The following is a 13,067-nucleotide window of genomic DNA, read 5'->3' as shown; positions in this document are numbered from 1 at the left end:
TGGGTCAGGCTGGCTGTCCATCTGCCATTCTGTTTGCCTGTCTGTTTTCCTCTGTCTACCTGGCAGCCAATCAGTCCCTCTAGCTGCCTGTCTGCCTGTCCATCCACTTCTTGCCCCCTCTGTCCCCCTGTCCCCACTCTTGGCCCTTGCTATCCCCAGCTCTCTGCCCATTTCTCTCATGTGTGGCACTGAGCTCACTCATCACCAAGGTCACTCCTCTAGGCCATGGGCCAGGGCTGGCTGCCTCCAGTGAGGTAGAACAGGCCCACTCCTACCCTCAAGCCCCTGTCCCAGTTTACACTCCCCAGCCTCCATGGCCAAGCCTCTCCCTTCTTCCAGCCCCCATCCCCATGCTCCTCTCTCCAGCCTTGAGTGTTAGAGAAAGATTTAGCTGAAGGTGTTTGGGGGAGACTAGGTTTGAATTAATGGTAAAAATCAGGTTTTCTGATTCCATTTCAGTTTTATCCCTCGACTGATTTTCTCCATTACCATTGAGCAGCAGTTGAGAACGGCTGTTCTCTGCAGTATTTATGGTAATGCAGGTTAATGTCTGAGTTCGAGGAGCTCAATTAGCAAATTCATGGACAAGGGGGTCCGTTCGCGCTTCTCTTGTGAAGCTCGATGATTCATTAGCCACAGGGAGACTCTGGGTTTCATGTCCGCATACAAAACGCCAGTCGCTGCTCTCCAGCATGGTGCCTGGCTCAGTGCTGGTGCTCAAGGAGCCCATGACTCTGCTTCCTGTGCCCATCATAGTGCTTGGCACAGAGTAAGGCCTCCATATTTCTTTTTTCTTTTTTGTTTGAGATGGAGTCTCACTCTGTCGCTAGGCTAGAGTGCGGTGGCATGACCTCCACTCACTGCAAGCTCCGCCTCCTGGGTTCAAGCAACTCTCCTGCCTCAGCCTCCCAAGTAGCTGGGATTACAGGCACGCACCACCAAGCCCAGCTAATTTTTGTATTTTTAGTAGAGACGGAGTTTCACCATGTTGGCCAAGATGGTCTCGATCTCCTGACCTCGTGGTCCGCCCACCTCGGCCTCCCAAAGTGCTGGGATTACAGGCGTGAGCCACCACACCCAGCCGCCTCCATATTTCTTTGACACTCACCACAGGGTGCATGGTAGGTGCCTCTAAACATTTAATAAATCAATTAATCACTTCATCCCCAGTTCCAGGTATGGAATCCCAGAACAGAGGAGATGCTCAGTGTTTGCTGAAGAAATTGACACACCCCAATAACCTGTGCTTAGCATGGCGTTGCCACCTGGTAAATGCTAGGTGAGTGTTTGTTGACTGACCAACTGATTGACGATGGATGAATGAATGAATGAATGAATGCTGGTCTTCTCCAGCTGCAAGGCTACTCTGATCCCCAGAATCCCACCTAGAGGGTGACTGGAAGAAACAGGATCTCAAGGAGGGGGTCTTAGTCCAGAGGCATAGGGCTGGAGAAGTTGTGCAGAGCTCCTGCCTCCACCTCAGGTGAGCACCAGACTTCAAAATGTGGAGCGGCCATTTTCAGGTTTGTAGCTTTGGGTATGCTGGACTGGGGCTCACAGGCTGGGGAGAAGCCGCAGGTCACACCCTACTCCTCTACTAGGTGCCCAGCTGTGATTCTCAGGGGAGGGGAGCTAGGCAGGCAGAGGAACCCATTCTCCTGGTGACTTTCCAAGACTGGCCTCGTTGGAGACTTGCTTCTCGGTGATGCGAGGCAGGGTGATGAGTCTCCTTTTGCAAATGTGGAAACTGAAGGCCAGAGAGAGGAAGTGCCTTGCCCAAGGTCACACAGCATGTTAGCAGTTGAGACAGGCTTTGAACACAGGTCTTCTGTGTTCTTTCTACTGTGGCCTCATCACATTCTTTGTCCTCCTTGGGCCTCTGATTTCCAGCAGCCTCCCCTTCCAGCCCCCCATTCCTTCTGCACTAGAATGTCAGCTCCATGAAGGCAAGGAGCCTAGTCTCTTTGTTCACAGCTGTCTCCCCAGTGCCTAGAACTGGTCTGGCAAACTATAGTAAGTGTGCAAAGCCGCCTTATTGCATAAGTGAATGACTGACTGACCGAATGACTCTCTTGCCCACCTGAGAGGGCGGGGACACAACACAATGAATAGCATCTCCTATTCATTAGGCTGCTACTCTGTGTGTCCCCAACTGCCATCGTTCCAGTTTTCCCAGCTGCCCTGTTGGGAGACCATTTACCCTGGGCACGTTTTCAGCTGAAGAACCTTCCTCTAGAGAGGCGAGCTAACTTGCCCCAGGTCACACAGTGAGCCAGAGTCAGGCTTCCAAACCAGTTCCTTCTGCATCTGAGCCTTGAGCCCATGCCCACCAGGCACGTGCCCTCTGCACTGCTAGCTGGAAGCTGGCCCCCCACCTGCCTGCCCGCCAGCTCCATCTAAGGCCAGCCCCAGACTGACAGCTTCCCAGCCAGGCAGGTGACCCAAGCAACCTAAGGGGTCGCCTCCCCAGGCTGGAGCTAGAGCTGTGACAGGGAGACCAAGAAAGGCCAAGCCCAGTGGGGGCACAGCCGAGCCCTGAGCCGCTCACTGCCTGCCCCGCCCGCCGGGGGTCTCATCAGTGTCAGCAGTGGCCTCTGGGCGAGATGAGGTTGACATTTCCTGTATATCCTGCTGGAGGCTGCCTGTCTTTCCTGGGAAGGGGCTCTGGTGGGAGGGGCTGTGGGATGACAACTGCGATGTGACAAGCAGGCCTGGGAGAACAGTCCAGGGTGCTCTCCTACCCCAAGAATTTGACGAAGGAAACAGATGAGGCTCCTGCCCCATGCTGAAGGCTCACAGGAGTGGCTGCTGGCATTGATGGAGGGCTGTGAGCTGAGCGTGCCAGTCTGTGAGCTGAGCGGAGCGCCTCACCTGTGTCCTCTCCCTCACCCTCACAGCTATGCATGGGGAGGCACGAGGAACAGCCCCATTTTACAGTTAGGGAAACTGAGGATCGGGGATGTGAAATCAATTGCATGCAGTCACGTGAACAGAGTGGCAGATGCAGGACCGAGTTCTGTCTGACCTCCGAGCCTTCACCCTTAAACTCCACTCCCAAAGGTCTCTATGGAAAAATGTAAGTTACATAAAGGTGGCCCCTGATTTCTGGGAACTTCCTTCTGCAGCTTAATGAGGCAGGAGAAGAAGCCCCTGGCTGGGGAGGCAGAGGACACAGATTCAATAATCCTGCTTCTACCATGGACTCCCTTGCTGTGTGACCCTAGGCTGCTCACTTAACGCCTCTGACCCTCAGCTGTGACATCCTCACAATGGAGATTTCACACATCCATGTCTGAAACGGACCATCCTGCTCGCTGATCCCTGGAGGCCCCTCCACCTCCCTGCTCTGATTTTCTGGGTTTGAGTCTTGGGGGCAGCAAACAGCACGGCCTGTGAGAGTCCCACAGTGTGGTGTGGGGTAGAGCCCACTGAAACCTCATCAGGGGATCCAACAAGCAGACAGTCTGAGAGCGCAGCGACTTGCCCAAGGTCACACGGCACATTAGCATCTGCAAAAGCGTTCCCTGTCTAGCACCTTCTTCCATGCAGCAGTTGCAGCCTTAAAAATGTTCAAAGAAATGTGAGTTTTACCTTTGGCTCTTGTTTTTTGTGTGTGGTTTTTTTTGTTTTGCTTTAAATCTTTATTCCCTTTTCTTTGAAGAGAGATAGCACGTTGGGGTTCATAGAAACTCTTTTTTTTTTTTGTCCTTTTAAGCAAAAAATAAGCAAACTCAGTCTAGAAGACCCTGAAGACAGAAATGGCATCTTGGCTTCTTCCCATTATCCCCCCGGAGGCCCGGTGGCTGTCTCCCCGAGTCCCCAGCGGCTGGCACCGTCATGGAAAGGCCCGGCGGGGGGACTTGCCGGACCAGCTGCTGCATAAACAGCGAGCAACTTCAGACAGACTGGAAAATCAGGCACCACTTCAAAGGCACAGTGACAGGCGGCAACGCTGGTGGGAGCATGGAGGTGGCCTCCCCTGACGACCAGCCAGGAGCGGGAGGCTGGACTTGCTGCAGTGTTCTCACTGAGAAACAGCAGACCGAAGGACAGCCATTGCCTCCCCCACCAGCAGGAAGCTGTTACAATATTTGTCAACCTGTGAGCTCCAGGGGGGCAGAGGAGCCCGCTTGGGAGAGCCGAGGGATGACAAAGGAGCACTGGCTAGGGTCTGGGACACACAGGCTGATGCTTCCCAAAGCCAGGCTTCACCTGCACAGCCAAGGGCCTTGGGCAGGGGGCCGGGTGGCCGGAGTCCAGCAGTGCCCTGCCCAGCTCCCAGCCCACATGCCAAGCTCCATCTCTGTGCCAGGCAGTTTGTGGGGCACAGCAAACCTTGGAGGCAGGTGAGGAGAAGCTGAAAACGCTGGCCCCCGTGAGGCAGCAGGAAGTCCTCTGCAAAGGTTGGAATGGAGCAAAAGTGTAGAAGTGTGGGTGCGCATGTGCACTGTGTGCATGTATGTGTGCACCCACGTGGTGGTGTCTTTTAGCAGCACCTATTTCACGCTCACACCTTGCTAGGTTCACTCATTCCGCCTCGGGCCCCCTCTCACCCCTAGCTCTTTCTGTAAGTCACTAAGGCCACCTGCCTCCCGGCTCCGTGCGTTCTCCAGCCCGCCCCGCCCTGCCCACCATCTCTGTCCTCCGCTCTTCATCCTTCTCCCATCACAGGGACGTTGGAGTGAGGCAACTCCAGATGCGGCCCATCACTTCCGGGCAGTGTGGCCTTAGACAAGGGACTGTACCTCTTTGAGCCTCAGCTTCCCCGTCTATAAAATGGGACACATGGCTCCACCTTCATGGAGAGGTGGAGGTACGCAGAGCTTCAAGCTCATGCCTGGCGCACATGAGCCCTCCACATACACAAGCCCTTCCCTCCCGCTTTACCCACCACCCTCCATCCTCTTCTCCCCTCTCCTCACCTGTGTTCCTTCCCAGCCCCTCTCTGTGCCTCTGTTTTTCCATCTGTAAAATGGAAATAATGCTACCTATCTTCAAGGCTGGTGGTGAAGATTAGGGGAGAGATGTTTAAGCAGGGCCTGTGGTTTCATCACTCACTGGCCGTGCAATCCTCGTCTTCCTGATGTCTTCATGCCTGGCACATAAACGGAAGTGGTTATTACTGAGTGGGGAGGGGTGTTGCGTGTGTGTAACTGTTTGCATTCATCTTAAGTGTACCTTTGGCTCTTGCGTCAAATGGCTTATGATGCAGGGGTATGCCCATGAAAGCACCACCTGAATAAAAAATGTAGAGCATCTCCAGCACCCCAGAACGTTCTCTGTCCCAGTCACTACCTCCCCTCCACCAGCAGAAGTAACCACTATTCTGATCACAGATACAGCCAAAGTTGCAGGGAAAAGAATAGACTGAATGGGCAAAGGGCAGCCAGAGGACCAGGGCTGGGGTATCCAAGGCAGGGATGCTATGGTGGACGTTTGGGGGTGGTGGGATGATGATAAGCTTGAGGTCTCAGGGGACCCCTTCTCTAGGAGCCTCCTGCTGCCAGAGGGAGAGGAAGGAAGGCTGCCTTGTGGCTCGTGGTCACACGCATCTGGGGCCTCTGGGCTGGACCGGCCCAGCAGAGCTGAGACTTGGGCAGCTGCCGCCCCAGGCCCTTTGATGTGACAGAGATGGAGACACACGCATGCCCGGCAATTAATTAATTGTGACTTTCACCGCACAGTGGCCGCTTCCTATTGATCTCCGCCCGTCTGGAGTGAGAGAGACAATTAGGAGGGAGTGCAGCAGCGGCAGCTAATTACCCACTGAATAAAAACCGTGCCTTTCAATTTATTCAACTTTTATCACAAAAATAACCTGGTCACTCCCTCCTGCTGAGAAGCAAAGGAGGGTGCTCTAGAGTGGCGCCCCCAGTTAGCCCCTCACGGATGCTGAGAGCCTCAGGAAGTCATGGCCGCTACCTCATTGCCAAGGAAGATGCCCACACACACCTGGGTTCTGGGAAATGGGGCTGGGGGACCAAGAGCTGCTATGTCATCAAAAACAGCCCTCAGGTAAAATCAGGCAACAGACCAAATGAAGTGAGACAGAGGGGGCTCCAAGGAACCCGGAGGCTTAGATGAAGGCCTGGGAGTGTCCAAGTCAAGCTGCAAAGACTCCTGAAGATCCTATTGTCCAACCCCTACCCACAGGGGCAGCCTGGTGTGCAGCAGGGGCAGGTGCGACAGCCCTTGGTTCAAACCTCAGCGATGCTTCCTTGGATTTTTATTTTATTTTATTTTATTTTGTTATTATTATTATTATTTTGAGACAGAGTCTTGCTCTGTTGCCCAGGCTGGAATGCAGTGGTGCAATCTCAGCTCACTGCAACCTCTGCCTCCCAGGTTCAAGTGATTCTCCTGCCTCAGCCTCCCAAGTAACTGGGATTACAGGAGTGCACCACCACGCCCAGCTAATTTTTGTATTTTTAGTAGAGACAGGGTTTTGCCATGTTGGTCAGGCTGGTCTTGAACTCCTAACCTCAGGTGATCCACCCACCTCGGCCTCCCAAAGTGCTGGGATTACAGGTGTGAGCCACCACACCCGACCCTTACTTGGATTTTCATTGTCCACCAATACTTAGCACCTTCAAGGGAGAGAGTGTCACTCCCATTTTACAGATGTGAAAACTGGTGCTCAGAGAGGCAATGGTGCCAGCTCAAGGCCACACAGCACATGTGCTAATGCCTAGGGCAAGCAACGTCACCTAATCAGGAATGAGATCTTTACCATGCAGGGAAGTTGTGAACATTTAGATACAATTAAAAAAAAAATGCCTGGCCCTGCATGGTGCCATCCATGATGGGAAACTGAGGCTCCAAGATGGGGTTGCTTACTCAAGGCAAGCACTTGGGCTACAGAGGGGCAGAGGGAGCAGAGGACTCCCAGCCAGCCCTCTTCCTGCTCCATAAACATCTCTCTCTATGTTCAGACCCGCTCCACTGTCTGCTGGATGGTGGGAGAGACCCTTGAGTGAGTCACCCACCGGCAGGACTTTGATGCCCTTAGATTTGCCTGGGTTTGGGGTAGCTTCTTCACAAGGATTTTTTTGTTTTGTTTTGTTTTGTTTTTTGAGACAGAGTCTCGCTCTGTCGCCCAGGCTGGAGTGCAGTGGTGTGACCTCAGCTCGCTGCGACCTCTACCTCCCAAGTTCAAGCGATTCTCCTGCCTCAGCCCCCCGAGTAACTGGGATTACAGGCACTCGCCACCACACCCAGCTAATTTTTGTATTTTTAGTAGAGATGGGTTTTCACCATGTTGGCCAGGCTGTTCTTGAACTCCTGACCTCAAGTGATCCGCCTACCTTGGCCTCACAAAGTGCTGGGATTGCAGGTGTGAGCCATGGCACCTGGCCTCGAGCATCTTCTCAGAAGCATCGCCCCACAGCCCCATGGGGCAGGCAGGATAGTACCTGTTAGAGACAAAGCTATTGAACCCTGAGAAAGGAGAAGGAGGCTGAGGCAGCACAGGCTCCACTGGCCCTAGAACCTGGCTCTCCAGGGTCCCAGTGCCCTCTCCAGGTGCCTGGGCAGAACTGCTGACCATGACCTGCCTCCAAGAGTGACTTGGCACTTACACCCATCACCCCAGGCTGGCCCTAGAGTCCACCCCATGGGCGTTTGCCTCCTTTCCTTCCTGCCAGGGTCCACCCAGCCTTCAGAAATCCCCCTGCAGCCTCGGTTACTGTGGAGAGTGGGGGATGAGGGGAGGATGGCTTATCCCACAGCTGCTGCCCATATGTGCCAACTCCCACCTGGCTCTCCCAGCAACTGCCTGTCTGCCTGGAGAAAGCCAGGGAGTGGGGGCTCCCAAGAAGGTTGCTCAGAAGTCCCTCTCCCTGAGGAGGAAAGAGCTGGGTCAAGGGCCCTTTGCACTGTTTGCCCTATGCCTCCACCCCAAGCCCCACACTAATGCCCAGGACAGCCTTGCAGTGCGGGCAGCCAGCAACATGTTACCCACTCGGTGGAGGGAGGCTGAGCAGCTGTCTCTAGACCCCGGGCACCTGCTTACTTTGGATCCAAACTCCCTCTTGGGTCTCACTCTTCCCATTAATTTGGCAAAGATTCCCTGAGCCTGCACTATGTATCCCTTTAATAAATCATGTCTGGTATTTAGTGAACGCTTACTATACACTTGTCACTGTTCCGAAGACATTGTCCTATTGACTCCATTAACTGTTGTCACAATCATGTGAGGTAGATTATATTACTATGTCCATTTCATAGATGGACATACTGAGGTGCCAAGAAATAAAGTAACTTGCTTGGTACCACACAGCCAGGAAGGGGAAGGGCCAGGATTTGAACCCAGTCTGTCTAGGATGCTTCTCTGGCAAGTGACTGTCTTATCTAACTTGGAAAAGAAAGTATAGCAAGACTCAGGAAGCCAGATTACCTCTAATTCATTGCACTGGCACAAGGGACCAGCTTTACTCATTAGACACATTTTACTCAGATAGACACATTCCAAAGAAAGAGGACTCTCATTTCTTTTTTCCATTTTTGCCTTATATTCAAGAGAAGTCCATCTCAGCAATATTTTTTTTTCAGTGACAGGGTCTCACTCTGTTGCCCAGGCTGGAGTACAGTAGTGATCATAGCTCACTGTAACCTCAAACTCCTGACCTCAAGCAATCCTCCCACTTCAGCCTCCTGAGTAGCTAGGACTACAGGCATGCATCACCATGCCCAGCTAATTCTTGTTCTTATTATTATTTTTGAGATGGAGTGTTGCTCTTTTTGCCCAGGCTGGAGTACAGTGGTGCAATCCCAGCTCGTTACACCTCCACCATCTGGGTTCAAGTGATTCTCCTGCCTCAGCCTCCCGAGTAGCTGGGATTACAGGTATGCACCACCACACCCAGCTTAATTTTGTATTTTTAGTGGAGATGGGGTTTCACCATGTTGGCCAGGCTGGTCTCAAACTCCTGACCTCATGATCCACCTGCCTCAGTCTCCCAAAGTGCTGAGATTACAAGCGTGAGCCACCATGCCTGGACAAGCTAATTCTTATTTAAGAGACGGGGGTCTTGCTGTGTTACCCATGCTGGTCTCAAACTCCTGGCCTCAAGGGGTCCTGCAGCCACAGCCTCCCAAAATGCTGAGATTACAGACGTGAGCCACCGTGCCTAGTCCTCTCAACAAGATTCTGAAGGAAATTCCCTATTCTGGAAGAGGGGGCAGTCACAGGTAACACTAGTCTAAGGTTTAAAATAATCAGAGACAGAGGCCGAGTGCGGTGGTTCATGCCTGTAATCCCAGCACTTTGGGAGGCAGAAGCAGGCAGATCACCTGAGGTCAGGAGTTCGAGACCAGCCTGGCCAACATGGTAAAACCCCGTCTCTACTACTACTACTACTACTACTACTACTAATACTAATACTAATACTAATAATAATAATCAGAGACCTAAGTGAGGGACAGACAGAGGGTGGGGGCTAGAGGTAGGACACAGTACAAGAAAAGTAGAGAAGGCTATGGGTGTGGGCGGGGGACATTCAAGATGAGTCTTGATGAGCGAGTGGCTTTGGATGATGGAGATGCTGGGGAAAGACACACCAGGCAGGGAAAGCAAAGGCACGGAGCTCAGGGGGAAGCAAGGCGGCCAGTGGGTGATGGGCTGGGTGGGCCCTGGTTCCTGGATCATGGGCAGTTTGGGACCTGTGGATCCTGGCAAAGCTCTTGGGGAGTGGCGCCCATGGAGGTCTCAGGAAGGTGGTGACTTTGTACACCTGTGTTCATTGCAGCATTATTCACAATGGCCAAATGTGGCAATAACCCAACTGTCCATCACTGGATGGATGGATAAATAAAACACGGTCTGTCCATACAATGAAATATTAGTCAGCTTTATAAAGGAATGATATTCTGATCTATGCTATAATATGGATGAGCCCTGAGGGCATTATCCTAAGTGAAAAAAGCCAGTCACAAAAGGATGCATAATTTCACTTACACAAAGTACCGTCAGGCACAGTGGTTCACGCCTGTAATCCCAACACTTTGGGAGGCCAAGGTGGGCGGATCACTTGAGGTCGGGAGTTCGAGACCAGGCTGGCCAACATGGTGAAACACCGTCTCTACCAAAAATATAAAAAATTAGCTGTGTGTGGTGGCTTGCGCCTGTAATCCCAGCTACTGCAGAGACTGAGGCAGGAGAATCGCTTGAACTCGGGAGGTGGAGGTTGCAGTGAGCCGAGATCGTGCCACTGCACAAGGTCAAAGAAAAACAAAGTGCCTAGAATAGTCAAATTCACAGAGGCACAGAATGAGATGGTGGCTGTCAGGGTGGTTGGGGCTTATGGTTTAATGGATATAGAGTTTCAGTACGAAATGATAACAATTCTGGAGATGGACGGTGGTGATGGTCGCATAACAATGTTCTTGCACGGTGACAAAGAGCATTGCTGCATACCAACGGTCGCATGAATGTTCTTCATGCCACTGAAATGCACCCTTAAAATGGTTAAAATGGTAAATTTTATGGTATGTATATTTTATCACAATAAAAAAATAGTGGGGTCTCAAAGGGTCAGGCTGGGGGTTCGAGACATGGAAAGAGTGGGAGATACGGCCAGGCTAGAATAAGCAGGTGAGATCCAAGGTCTGAGGGCACAAATGCTAACCCCAAGCAGCACAGTGAACGTAGGCTCAGAGCCAGACAGGCCCTGCTTCCAGTCCACGCTCAGCCAGCTCTTAACTGTGTGGTTTTAGGCCAGTCACTTGCCCTTTCTGAGCCTCAGTTTTCTCATCTGTGCAACAGTGATAACGCCAGTTATTTCTATTCTCTCACAGGGTTGTTGCAAAGGCCAAACAAGGTCATAAGAACAACTGTTTACTGAACGTTACTGCATGCCAGGCACTGAGTAAAGCACCTCACACATACTAATCCACTCAGTCATTGCAATATCCCATGAAGATGTACTTTTACTGTCCTATTTCACAGATGCGAAAACTAAGGCTTTAGGAAGGAAGATTCCACTGTGCGCCCCAAGGCTACACAGTGGGAAGAAGAGGAGTTGGGACTCAGACCTGAATTGTGAGAGGAGCCTATGAGCAACAAGGTGAGTCACTGCTGCCACCTCCTGCCTCCTCCTCTGAGAAGTCTCCCAAGATTTCTGCACTGGGGTGACTCTTGTCTTACCCACTGCTTGTTTCTGGGTGTCTCTGGGGCCCCATGGCCTGCTCAGTCCTGGAGTTATTTCTATGTCTGCCTCTGCAGCAGCATGCAAGCTCTCCAAAGGTACATCTGGATGTTTTTCATTTTAGATTCCTGGGTGCCCAGCCCAATGGCACAGAACCGATGAAAGTCTGGGCAACGTTGGAGTGCTCAGGCTGAGGACGGGACCCCGGACAGCTCCACTGGGACCCGTTAGGGATGGTGTTGCTAGAAGGGTTCTATGAGGATGTTGTCAGAGACAACGACAGCCCTGACAAGGTAAAGGGAGGAGGGGAGGGTGATGAAGACTATGAGGACAACAATGTTCGTGTAATAATCATTCTCTAGTGGGTTCATCCTCTGCTGTATCCGTCAGGAGAAGCTCGGTTATGCTGCAGTAACAACTGTATCACAGGGGCTTAACACCACAAAGCCTTACTCTCCACTCCTGCAAAGCCTGTCGTGGGTCTGGGTGTCTCTCCAGAGCAGTTGTCCCTCATGCAGAACCTCAGCAAGCCAGGCCACTTGAATGCTGTGGCTCCACCCACGGCAGTGCAAGGACTCCATGACCTCTGCAGCAGAGCAAGAGCACGGTGACAAAGACCAAGGTCACCCAGGTGAGGACAGTGGTATTCAGATTCAGAGCCACTTCTCTGAGCCCAATACCTATTTTTCCCTCTGCCATCCCCACAGTGTTCCATGGAAGGGCTGCAGGTGTGCTGGAGACCCTCAAGGTGAGCCCCACCCCTACTCCTATTCTGACCTCCCAACCCCCCTAAACCTAAAGGCCCAAGCCCCTGCAGCCAGGCCATGTTCCCAGAGCCTGTCCCTGGAAGCAGCAGCGCTTCCCACTCTGACAGCTTTTTGCAGGAGCAGGAGGGGTTCATTTGCATACTACAGGCTCATTTGCATACTCCTTAGGAAAAGCCTTCGCTTTTTCCCACCTGCAGCAAACTCCAGGCTGATTAGTCCTCCCCACGTTGGAGAGTTAATTACTCTCCTGCGTAGACCGGGTGTTTATTTGTAATCAGCAGAGGGCTGGGAGAGGGGGGTGCGGACAGGGCAGTGGCAGCTGTCATTAGCCCAAATTCCCGAGCGGCTCCACGGGTAAAAAAAAATGAGGGCGAGCTCCTGCATAACACGACCTGCGCTCAAATCCCAGCACAGGCCCTGCGCACCATGTGACCCTGGCCATGCCCTGGGCTCCAGGGAAAGGAGAAGGGTTGATTAGAGCTGGGGTTAGGGGACCGTTGGACAAAGGCCCACAGTGAGCCGCCGCAGGGCAGACAGAGGCTCAGAGCCTCACAGTGAAAAAGGCAGCACCCCGCAGACCCAGCACTCTGGGAGAAGGCTGGGACAGGACCCCTTCCAGGACCATCCTAGGGCAGGGCTTGTGGGCTGGAGACTGGACCTCTCCTCTGTGTGACACAGGTGACTCAGCCCTCTGCATCCCCCATCAGTTCATTAAGGATGATGGCAGTAACCTCACCAGCCCCTAAACAGGGACTCTCAGGAGCCAGGCAGGGGCCTTGGAAAACATACATCTCTACTTAGATGTAAGAAATACGCCTGAATTCCAAGATTGGAAATGGTCTCAGCCTCTGGGGAGATTTAGGGACCTTCCCTCCCTCCTACCCCCACCCAACTAATGTGGCCTTCTGGCTTTGCCCCCTCCATGAAGGCATTTCTCTCCCCTCCACAACCCCCTGCGCTCTGCCTCTCCCTCATTAAGTCATTTCTAAACCCTCCAGTGCCTCTCCCCACTTGTCAGATACCAAAAGGTCATGTCCAAAGGTCCAGGGCAGGCCCAGCTAACGTGCCAAGGTTGGAAAGACCCTTGGTCACTATCAAAGCCCCAGAAAGGGGCTGGGCTGCCAGCCTCAGCTCACTCAGGGCACCTGTTTAAATA

This window comes from Pan troglodytes, chromosome 1 (genome assembly GCF_028858775.2).
Source record: "Pan troglodytes isolate AG18354 chromosome 1, NHGRI_mPanTro3-v2.0_pri, whole genome shotgun sequence".
NCBI classification, from domain to species: Eukaryota; Metazoa; Chordata; class Mammalia; order Primates; family Hominidae; genus Pan; species Pan troglodytes.
Note: the sequence above shows the minus strand (reverse complement) of the source record.